Source organism: Erinaceus europaeus, chromosome 15, assembly GCF_950295315.1.
Source record: "Erinaceus europaeus chromosome 15, mEriEur2.1, whole genome shotgun sequence".
Taxonomy (NCBI): Eukaryota; Metazoa; Chordata; class Mammalia; order Eulipotyphla; family Erinaceidae; genus Erinaceus; species Erinaceus europaeus.
In genome coordinates this window covers 48,537,562-48,548,565 of record NC_080176.1, presented here as the reverse complement: position 1 = coordinate 48,548,565, position 11,004 = coordinate 48,537,562, and the positions used below count along the sequence as shown (strand labels likewise).

Below are 11,004 nucleotides of genomic sequence, written 5' to 3'. Positions count from 1 at the left end.
TTCGTGTTTAAAATGACATGTCTTCGTAACAAAGGCTTCTCTCCTTGTGTATTAAAGACCATGTTTACGTGTGTGTTTAAAGTTTGGTAAACATTAACTTTAAGGTTAAAAATGTAACTTTAAGGCTATATTCTTAACAGACAGTTAAATGAAAAAGGTTTTCAACATAATTCTCATAAAGATAAAATTAACTTACTTTTAAAGTCTGAGGTAAAAATTAGTTAAAAATCAATATATTTTAACTAAGTTGGTCTAAAAAAAAACAAAAACTTGCACACACCTAGGGTGTGTTTCCATCTTGAATGAGTGTAACAAAAGGTTAAAAAGATGCTGTTGATAGGTAAAACTCTCAAATTCCTTAATTAGAAACGTTAGATTGCGCTATGGTTATGCTAATGATTCTCATGCATGAGGCTTTTTTCTTTCCATGATTCTTATGTTTACCCTTCCACATTCTATTGTTTAAACTTTAAACGACCTTAAAATCATACTAAAAAAGACTTCCAATTGTAATAGAGTTATCAATTGTGATAAACTTCTAAACTGCTACAAGTTTTGTTTCATAGTAAGTAAATTGCAGCTGTCAAGTTCTCTACAAAAAAGCAGAATTCCAGCAGCTGACCTTCCTCATACAACGTTCCACCACCTGGCATTCTTCCGTGGACATCTGCTTTAGACTGGCATTTCTATTGGACTCACTGGTACAACTCTTGGACACTTTGCACAAAACTAGCAGCTTCCCTTTATGTTGCTGGGTTTCTCAAAGACTGACTGGAGCCAGCTGCTTTGGGACTCTAGGCCATATCCCCGCCCCCATGCTAGGTAATGCCCACAGAGAAAAAAAAAATGCCCATTGAGGCAAGTAATGCCCCTGAGAGGCTAATAAAAAGGTCCCTCTCAGGCCTTCCCTTGGCAGAACACTGGTTCTTGTCTTACATGTTCCTCCATGTTTGTGCCAGTTTCTTTTTTGAAAATGCCTGTACAATATAGGTTTCTGTTCACCCCATACCCCTGATACTGTGGTCATTTAGTTAAAAAGAAAAGGAGGAATTGTTGTATGTTTCATATTGGTTTGGTCTCCGCCCCACCTCTGGGAGGAATTGGTTTGGCCCTTGCTAGTTTCATGGCTCACTTTCTCCCCGCCCCCTATGCTACGTAGTTCCGGAGTTCTGGCGGAACCGCGGAGAGAGAAGGATGTAGGACAGATCTGTGTGGTGATTAGTTTAAGGGTCTCTCTCTGCCGCCAGAGGAGAAAGACAGGAGAGCACATGTTTGCCCTCTCGTGAATAAAGCCTCTCTGCCCAGCCGTGTGTCTCTGGTCATCTCTGTCTACCACCGCGAAGCTAGCCCGGCCTGCTGGAGCTCCGAACTCTAACGACACTATCCCATTTTTTGTAGAGTTTTGAGCATGAATGGGTTTTGGATTTTGTCAAAGGCTTTCTCTGCATCTATTGAGATATTCATGTGGTTTTTGGCTTTGCTCTTATTGATCTGGTGAATGCATTGCATTCCTGGGGTAAATCCCACTTGGTCATGATGAACAATCTTTCTGAAATGCTGCTGTATCCAGTTGGCCAAGATCTTGTTTAATATTTTGGCATCTATGTTCATCAGAGATATTGGTCTGTAGTTTTCCTTTTTTGTTGTGTCTCTGTCTGCTTTTAGTATCAGGGTAGAAGGGAGTGTTTCTGTTTCTTCGATTTTGTAGAAAAGCTTTAGAAGTATGGGTATTAACTGTTTCCTGAAGGTTTTGTAGAATTCATTTGTGAAGCCATCTGGTCCAGGACTTTTGTTGTTGGGGAGATTAATAATGGTTTCCATTTCTTTGTCTGATATTGGTGCATTTAGAACGATTTCCTTCTGTATGTGGGGACTGGGGGCTTGAACCTAGGCCTTTCTGCACTGTAATGTATGCTCAACTAGATGTGCTACCTCCCAGGCCCATTTTAACATCTTCAGATGATATTTAGACAGTGGTATGTCTTCCTGAAGCAACTTTTACTGTATTGAATTTTTAACTATTGTCTCTTGGAACTTTGAAGGTAAATTGTTAATGTATCTCTGGTAACATATTGTAGATAATGTCAAGTTTTGTACATTTTTGTACAAGTTTTGCTTCCTTGAGAAAATGCCAGACATACTTATAGGAGTACACACATGGAAGATTTGCTTGTGTTGAAAAAAGTGAAGTGGGCAGGAGGTGGTGCTGCCGGGATAGCTTTGTGGGTGGGAGACAGACAACCAGGGACTCATGGCTGAGTGGTACGCAGATCAGTCTTTATTCATGAGGAATGCAGTACAATCTAAGCCAAGCTAAACTAACTATAATCACAATCCTGTCCTTATATATATACTCGCTAAGTAGGGTGTAAACAGGATGTGATATAGAGAGGGTGGAGCAAAAAGAGATTGGTGAAAATCAGGGTGTGACAAGGAGAGGGGGCGGAGCAAAAAGACGTCGTGAACCAGTGGGGATTAAACCAATGCCCTGCAGGCATGCCAGTGCTTAGTTGACAGTGGTTATGTAAACAGAATACAGTGTTGTTGGTATGCTTCTAGTTCTGCTTCTGGGATCCCTTCTGTTACGTTGCTTGATGTTGTGGTCTATTTACATGGTCATTCTGTTACATTGGTTTGGTCTCATTCCCCCTGGCTCTGGGAGATTTTGGTTTAGTCCTGCTAGTTTCGCGCTTCTTCCTTCTCCCTGTCCCCTATCCTATATACTTCCTGGGTTCCAGATGCGGCGCCCAGAGGAGAGAGATGGAGGAGCACATTGTGTGGTGATTAGGTTGTTAGACTGCTTGCCTTCTCGTGAATAAAGATTAAACTGCGTTCTCAGCTCAGCCACGAGTTTCTGGTCATCTATGTTTCCCGCCCGTGAAGCCAGCCCAGAGAAAACAACATAATGGCGCCCTGAACAGGGACAAGAATCTTGGCTCCACACACATGCAACAGACCAAAGAAGATCAAATAAGTAAAGCCACAGTGGTCTGCTTTTCTATTTTTGAAGAAGTTTCCAAAGGCCTCTGCCCTTTCTTCATGAGACTGTTTCTCTGTTTCTGGAACATTTCGCTCTGGGCCACACTCTGGTTTCTGACCGCCACCCACCTGCAAGAGCCTGCTAGCAGCCTCAGGGTGAGGGCCAGGGCTCTGAGACACGCTGCCGCCACTGGTGCAGCTGCCACAGCCTCAGGAGCTGAGAGCAGGTTGCGGGCATGGCAGGCAGAGCTGCAGCCCATCCTGACCCCTGCCCCGGGGCACCTCGGTCCGCACCTTCTACACGGCCTGGCCGCCCGCCCTCCTGCTACGAAATCTGGGCAGATCCCAGACCACCCAGAGACTGTGGGCTCCCTGCTGGAACTGGGCCCCTTGGCCGAGATCCCCAGATTGGCTCTGAAGGCAGAGGAGCTAAAATATGCAGCCGCCAGACAACGCACCCACTGAACAACTAAGACAGTACAGATCTAAATTCATGTTTAAAATGACATGTCTTCATAACAAAAGTTTTTCTCCTTGTGTATTGAAGACCATATTTATGTGTGTGTTTAAAGTTTGGTAAACATTAACTTTAAGGTTAAAAATGTAACTTTAAGGCTACATTACCAGGCAAAGTTAAATGAAAAAGTTTTCAACATAATTCTCATAAAGGTAAAATTAACTTACATTTAAAGTCTGAGATAAAAATTAGTTAAAAATAAATATATTTTAACTAAGTTGGTCTAAGAAACCTGTGCACACCTAGGGTGTGTCTCCATCTTTTATGGGTGTAACAAAGGACGTTGTTGATATGTGAAGCTCTCAAATACCTTCTCAATTAGAAACAGTGGATTGAATAATGGTTATGCTAATGATTCTCATGCCTGAGGCTCTAGCAGTGGTTCTTTGCCTTACCACATTTTATTGCACTTAAATTGGTTAAGCAGCCTTAAAATGAAAAGAGAAAGACCTTCCAAATTTATAAAGATACTTAAACCAATTATAATCATTGAGTTATCAATTGTGGTAAACTTCTAACCTGCTACAAGTTTTGTTTCATAAGTAAGTAAATTGCAGCTGTCAAGTTCTCTATAGAAAAACGGAATTCCAGTGGCTGACCTTCCTCATGCAACGTTCCACCCCCTGGCATTCTTCTGTGGACGTCTGCTTTGGACTGGCACTTCTATCGGACTCACTGGTACACCTCTTGGACATTTTGCACAACTTTATAGCAGCTTCCCTTTATGCTGCTAGGTTTCTCAAAGACTGACTGCAGCCAGCTGCCTTGGGACTCTATAGGACACAACCCCCCCATGCTAGGTAATGCCCACAGAAGCAGGAAACACCCATCAAGGCAAGAGAATCCCACAGAGGTAAGACATGTCCTTTAGCTTGATAAGAGAAGCCCACAGTGGCAAGAAACGCCCCCCTCAGGCCTTCCCTTGGCATCACACTGGTTCTTCTTGCTTGCTTACTTGTTCCTCCATGTTTGTGCCAGATTTTTTTTTTAAAATGCCTGTACGATATAGGTTTCTGTTCACCCCACACTCTTTTTTTTTTTATTTAAGAAAGGATAAATTAACAAAACCATAGGGTAGGAGGGGTACAACTCCACACAATTCCCACCACCCAATCTCCATATCCCACCCCCTCCCCTGATAGCTTTCCCATTCTCTATCCCTCTGGGAGCATGGACCCAGGGTCATTGTGGGTTGCAGAAGGTGGAAGGTCTGGCTTCTGTAATTGCTTCCCTGCTGAACATGGGCATTGACTGGTTGGTCCATACTCCCAGTCTGCCTCTCTCTTTCCCTATTAGGGTGGGTCTCTAGGGAAGCAGAGCTTCAGGACACACTGGTGGGGTCTTCAGTCCAGGGAAGCCTGGCCGGCATCCTGATGACATCTGGAACCTCCTGGTGACTGAAAGAGAGTTAACCACCCACACTCTTGATACTATGATCAGTTAGTTAAAAAGAAAAGGGGGAAATGTTGGTATGCTTTTAGTTCTGCTTCTGGGATCCCTTCTGTTACATTGCTTGACGTTGTGGTCTATTTACATGGTCATTTTGTTACATTGGTTTGGTCTCACTCCCCCTGCCTCTGGGATATTTTGGTTTAGTCCTTGCTAGTTTCGCGCTTCTTCCTTCTCCCCACCCCCTATCCTATATAATTCCTGGGTTCCTGACACTGCGGCCGGAAGAGAGAGATGGAGGAGAGAATTGTGTTATGATTAGGTTGTTGGACTGCTTGCCTGCTTGTGAATAAAGATTAAACTGCATTCTCAGCTCAGCCACGAGTTTCTGGTCGTCTATGTCTCCCGTCTATGAAGCCAGCCTCACAGAAAACAACACAGTTTTAAGCAGGGGGGATTAAACCAATGAAACAGAAGGGGTTTTAAAAGCATACCAAGATGGTGCAACTGGTATAGCATGCTCAAAAACCCCAGTTCAAACTCTCAGTCCCCAGGTAAAACTTCATGAACAGATAAACAGTGCTGCAAATGTCTCTCTCCATTTATATCTCCCCACTTCCTCTCAATTTCTGTCACTATCAAAAGAAAAGGAAAGGAAAGAAAAGGATAAATAAGAGAAAAGAAATGGAGACTAAAGGGAGGGTGGAAGGAAAGAAGAAATGGAGGGAGAGAGATAGGGAGAAAAGGAAGGAAAGAAGGAAGGGAAAAAAATAATCATCAGGAGTGGTGGATTTGTTGTGTATACAGTGAACCCCAGCAATAACCCTTGCAGCAAAAAAAAAAAAAAAAAAGAAGAAGAAGGAAAAAAAAGAGAAAGAAATAAAAGGAAAAAAGAGAAGAAAAAATGGAACTGTTGTGTAGAATTATTCCTTACTTTATACCAAATGCCTCCCAAGAGGATTCAGCCAGAATTTTATTCCAGGGAAATTGCTCTCCTTAGCAATTTTTTTGTTCACAATAAATTTTATGAACTTTTCACACAATATTAAAAATAAGTTAAGGAATTAGCATCATCACGAGTTCTCAATTGTCTTTTTTGTGTGTGTGACCACCTCTAAGTTAAGACTTTCTACTTTCTTTCTCTATACAGAGACAGACATACTTACCCAGGTATGTTTCTGGTTGAACTGTGTTTCATTAAATTTGTCAGTTCTGGTTTGCTTAACCTTGTTATTATGTGAAATATGTTTCTCTATTTTGTAGTATGTATGTCTGAAAAAAATTTATTAAGTAAGGACAATAAATGATATGATCTCTGGATGTATATTCCAATTTTCAGACACAGTGATTCAATATTTTTCAATTATGAGCCAGAATACTTCTAGAGCTTTAATGGATTCTCAATAAGAGCTATATATTTTTTAATTTTTTATTTATAAAATGGAAATATTGACAAGACCATAGGATAAGAGGGGTATATTTCTACACAATGCCCACCCCCAGAGTGCCATATCCAATCTCCTCCCTTGATAGCTTCCTATTCCTTATCCCTCTGGAAGCATGGATCCAGGGTCATCATGGGGTGTAGAAGGTGGAAGGTCTGGCTTCTGCAATTGCTTCTCCACTGAACATGGGCATTGAAAGGTCGATCTGTACTCCCAGCCAGTCTCTTTCTTTCCTTAGTGGGGCAAAGATCTGGGGAGGCAAGGCTCCAGGACATATTGGTGGGGTAGTCTTCCTAGGAGAGTTTCCTTATTCTTTTTCCCTCTGGGAGTATAGACCAAAGATCTTTAAGGAGTGCAGAAGGTGGAGGCTTGGGCTTCTGTAATTGTTTCTTCACTGGACATGGGCCTTGACAGTTTGATCCACACCCCCAGCCTGTTTCTGTCTTTCCCTACTGGGGTATGTCTCTGGAGAGGTGGAGTTCCAGGACACATTGGCGAGGTTGTCTTCCTGGGGAGGTTAGGATGGGATGGCATCATAGTAGCATCTGCAACTAGATAGTTGAAAAGCATATCTTCTATCCTACAGGCTTATGCTTATTTCACTTTTTGTGCTATAATACGTATAGTGTTGTTTTTAAAACTTCAAATTATTATTTTTTTCATTTCTGATCTTTAGGAAAATAGTTGAAATTTGTTTATGAATCTTTTTTTTTTTTGCCTCCAGGGTTATTGCTGGGCTCAGTGCCTACACCATCAATCCACTGCTCCTGGAGGCCATTTTTTTCCCCTCTCGTTGCTCTTGTTGTCGTACCCTTGTTGTGGTTATCATTGTTGAGGATGTCATTTGTTGTTGGACAGGACAGAGAGAAATGGAGAGAGGAGGGGAAGACAGAGAGGGGGAGAGAAAGATAAACACCTGCAGACCTGCTTCACCGCCTGTGAAGCGACTCCCCTGCAGGTGGGGAGCCAGGGGCTCCAACCGGGATCCTTACACCAGTACTTGTGCTTGGCGCCACTTGCCCTTAACCCGCTGTGCTACTGCCCGACCCCCTTTATGAATCTTCTATCCTATAGCTTTGGTATAACAAATGTATTAGTTACAGAATTTTTCTTAGTTCACTTTGGGGGGCTTTCTGCATATAATATTATTGCCTGAATGCCAAATCAGTCTTCCATACCTACAAGAAATATCATTTTGTTATGGCGTATACATTTTATACATAGTTAGCTAGAACTTGGGTTGCATTCATGGCGAACCAGGTACATTTTAAAAGGGAGCTATTTGCAAATCCTTATTTATTTACTTAAAATTTTTATTATCTTTATTTATTGGCTAGAGATAGTAAGAAATTGAGAGGGAAGGGAGGGATAAAGAGGGAGAGAGACAGAGAGACACCTGCATCCCTGCTTCACCATTTGTGACGCTTTCCCTCTGCAGATGAGGACCAAAGGCTTGAACCTGGGTCCTTGCAAACTAACGTGTGCTCAATTGGGTGTGCCACCACCAGCCCCCCCCCCATATTTCTTAAATACTTGGTTGAATTCACCAATGGAACCATCTAGGCTTGGAATTTTTGTTTTGGTGGTTTATTACTTATATTTTATTCAATTTCCTTTATTGATATATGTGATGCTGTTCCTGAATATAGAGTTATTTGCAATAGTGTCATTCTTTCCATGTCTGCAAGATCAGTAGGGATAGTTTCTTCTTTTTTCAATTTTATTGATTTTTTTCTCTATGACATTTTGTCTTCAATTTATTGATTCTTGAGCATCTACTATATTCTTTCTTGTGCTTGTTTTGGATCTTATTTATTATCATTTTCTAGTTTCCTAAGACTAAGTTATACCATTGATGTTAGATATTTCTTTCTCTAGTAATACCTGTATCCAGTGCTATAAATTTCTTCTAAGCACTGACTTTGGCTTTGCTGCACCCCACATAGTTTGATGGGATGCATTTTATTTTCATTTACTCAACATACTTTTAAATTTTATTGAGAATTTTTTTTTCTGGTCCATTTGTTATTTGGAAGAATATCCTTCAAAAAAATCCCTCTTAAAATTATTTTTCCAGCTATCTTTCTGTTAGTTTCTTATAGTTAATTTTCATTGCTGTCAGAGAACAGCTGCTTTGCAATTTCTGTTCTGTTATGTTTGCCTACCTGAGTGGTCAGTGTCACCAGTTCACATAGGAACAGCAGTCTCCAAGCACGTGCAATTACCAACCTAATATGTCTGCTCCTTGGAGCTCTGCTGTGGGGCAATGGGTGGCAGTGACAAGAAGCCTGTACATAGTTACCACCCTGTCTCTGTTTAGTCTCTTCATTTGGTTCATCTGCCTGTGAAATTGGGACTTTAAAACATAACTCTATACTTTACCTATTCAGGGTCTCCTGGGCTTATGCTAATGTAGTGATGCCTCTGCAAATGGGAACACCAACCCCACACGTCTTCAGAAACTCATCCCACCCCCAACTCTGACTGTGTATTCTGATGTTTACCTTTTCTTTTGTTCTTGTTTAATTTTAGAGGTTCATGGCAGCTAAACAAGGAGGTTCCCGGTGATTTATTTTCTCTAGGGGATGGACACCAAGTTAGGTTATTTTTAATTGATTTTTATTTTTTTATTCAAAAGTATATGTGATGTCCTCTTGTGTTGAGGCAAGTCCTACTAAGATATCTATTCTTAGATCTCTGAATGGCTTTGGTTGTTGGCAACTGAGCCAACCAAGATCCAAATTACTGACTGTGCACTGGACTCACTCCTGTCAATGGAGGGCAGATAGGACTACCCAACTGGCTGCATTCTGGTGTGCTTGGCTATGGGCATGTGTTTGAATTCCTTCTGTGGGGTATCTGTTGATGAAGGAAGAAACCTGTGTGTGAAGACTTTTCTGTAGCTTTGTTCTGTAGTGTTGTTTGTCACATGAGATGGTCTATAAATGTCGATTTAAACAATTTGGTTGATGACTGTGTTGAGTTTAACTACATTTTTACTGATTTTTATCCCCACTGGATCTGCTAAGTAGTGAGAGAAGGGTGTTGAAGTCTTCAGTTGTAGTTGTGGACTAACATTTTGGATCACATTTCTTTTGATATGTTAGGGGTTTTTTTGCATAAGCTATTTTGACACTTTTATTATCAGGCACATGCATATTAAGGGTTTCTATGTTTTCTTGGAAAATTGATCACCTATGTATCATATAATGCTTCTCTTTGTCCTTAATACTTTCCTTGTCTCACGTATACTTTTTTTTAATACTTATTTTATTTATTCCCTTTTGTTGTCCTTGTTGTTTTATTGTTGTAGTTATTATTGTTGTTGTCGTTGTTGGATGGGACAGAGAGAAATGGAGAGAGGAGGGGAAGACAGAGAGGAGGAGAGAAAGATAGACACCTGCAGACCTGCTTCACCGCCTGTGAAGCGACTCCCCTGCAGGTGGGGAGCCGAGGTTCCAACCGGGATCTTTATGCCGGTCCTTGTGCTTTGCGCCACCTGCGCTTAACCCGCTGTGCTACAGCCCAACTCCCGTCTCACGTATACTTTTACTGAAATTATTATAGCTACTCTAGATTTCTCTTGACTAGTATGTAGTATCTTTCCCCATCTTTTACTTTAAATGTCTACATTTTTATCTAAACTTGGCATACTATATATCTAGGTCTTTTTCTTTATTTATTTTATTTATATATTTATTTATTTTCTCTTTTGTTGCCCTTGTTTTTTTATTGCTGTAGTTATTATTGCTGTTGTTGTTGTCATCGTTGTTGGATAGGACAGAGAGAAATGGAGAGAGGAGGGGAAGACAGAGAGGGGGAGAGGAAGATAAGACACCTGCAGACCTGCTTCACCGCTTGTGAAGCGAATCCCCTGCAGGTGGGGAGCGGGGAGCTCAAACCGGGATCCTTATGCCGGTCCTTGCGTTTTGTGCCACGTGCGTTTAACCCACTGCGCTACCGCCAGACTTCCATCTAGGTCTTTTTCTAACCTGACAGTCCCTTTCTTTTTATTGGTCTATGGATCATGTATATTTAGAGCACACATACTACATGTGGGTATGATTTGTTCACCTGAAATCTTAGAGTTTTGTAAATTACTATTGAATCGCTAATAATACAAAAAAAAAGGAAAAAAGTTATCAGAATAAAGCAACATGTCAACTGTAAAACACAAGTACTTCTTTCTGAAGTTTGCATGCTCCTGTCTCAGTAAATATCATTGTAGCATATCAAAATATGACAGAGCTATAATATTCTTTATAAATATATAAAAAATTTACTACTCTTGTCATTAGGCTGTGTTTGTTATTTACTGTAATAGCAGGTGCCAGACTTAAAGTCTTTCTCTACTATTCATGTTTCTGTTTTCCCTGTTCTGTTTATTGTGGTCTCTTAAATAATGCTTAATCTTTTCATTCTTTTCATGTGTAATTTCTTCTTATAAAATAGGAGACTTCTTGATGTGGTAGAAAGGTAGGCACAAAGAAATTATGCAGGAAGTGGGCTTGGTGGTGGCACACCTGGTTTGAGTGCACATGTGACACTGGCAAGGACCTAGGCTTGAGCGCCCAGTGCCCATCTGCAGGGGGAGAGCATTGCAAGTGGTAAAGCAGTGTGGCAGGTGTCTCTCCATCTGTCTTCCTCTCTGTCACCCCCTTCTCAATTTCTGGC

The 11,004-nt window shown here is 41.1% G+C and overlaps 1 long non-coding RNA gene across 1 annotated transcript in view; it reads left to right on the top strand.

Annotated features, from left to right (window-relative positions):
- Positions 1 to 3,937: 3,937 nt before the first annotated feature.
- LOC132533011 (uncharacterized) overlaps positions 3,938 to 11,004 on the top strand; it is a 94,588-nt gene continuing 87,521 nt past the window's right edge. Inside the window, exon 1 of the long non-coding RNA XR_009544894.1 lies at positions 3,938 to 3,999. This is a non-coding gene — a long non-coding RNA (uncharacterized LOC132533011). The remainder of the gene's footprint in view (positions 4,000 to 11,004) is intronic.